We start from the raw sequence: 856 nt of genomic DNA, 5'->3' as shown, positions 1-856 counted from the left end.
ATCGTCTACCAAGGCATGGGTATCATTGCAGTGAAGACATATTTAGATGCTGATTGGGGCGGCAACACCGAGTCTGATTCCAGGAATTATTATCATTTTACAAATGCGCCAGCGGTGTTGAAGTCAAATACCAGCAACCATTGAGCTTAGCTTGAAGGAGGCTGAGCATCGGCCTCTCAACTATTGCAATAGAGAAGTTCTTTGAGCGCGTGTGATGCATTAAGTACGGGTCTCGAGCAAATACGAGGCATCCAAGCATGGGAAGACTACCAAGAAGCAACCGCTTTAGTCAAAACGCCGGACAAGCATGTAGATGTAAGTTACCACTCAACCGCAAAAATGCAAAAGTAGGGATTTTGACGCTCGAATATATTGGCACAAAGCGTCAGTTTACATATATGCTGATAAAGGAACTTGAAACGAACATATTTGCATTTATACGCGAGGCACTTAATTTCAGGACCAGGACAATGGAAAGATCAGTAAGCATTTACGGCAAGTGAGAGTGTTGAAATGATGGCGCTCAATACTGTTGAAGAATGATGTTGCGAGTACAAGTCTAATTTACATGGATCAGTATTACATTTTGTTCCTTCAGTTCACAAACTCATTTTAGCAGAGTAGTTAAGGTGCGTTAGCTCCACTTTCATCAGTAAGGGTTCGGACTCCTCAAACAGGCCTACCGAATACAAACACCTCACCCTTTTAATGGTTTACAGACTAGATTGTTAGTCATTTCGTACAGATACGGCAAATTTAGGACGAGAAAGGAATAGAGGCATAATAAACTTGTAATTACGGGTTCAGCATCTAATCAACAGTCCTCTTTTGGTACTAAACATACAATTTCTATGAC

This window comes from Plasmopara halstedii (assembly GCF_900000015.1).
Source record: "Plasmopara halstedii genome assembly, contig: Scaffold_816, whole genome shotgun sequence".
Lineage (NCBI taxonomy): Eukaryota > Oomycota > Peronosporomycetes > Peronosporales > Peronosporaceae > Plasmopara > Plasmopara halstedii.
Note: the sequence above shows the minus strand (reverse complement) of the source record.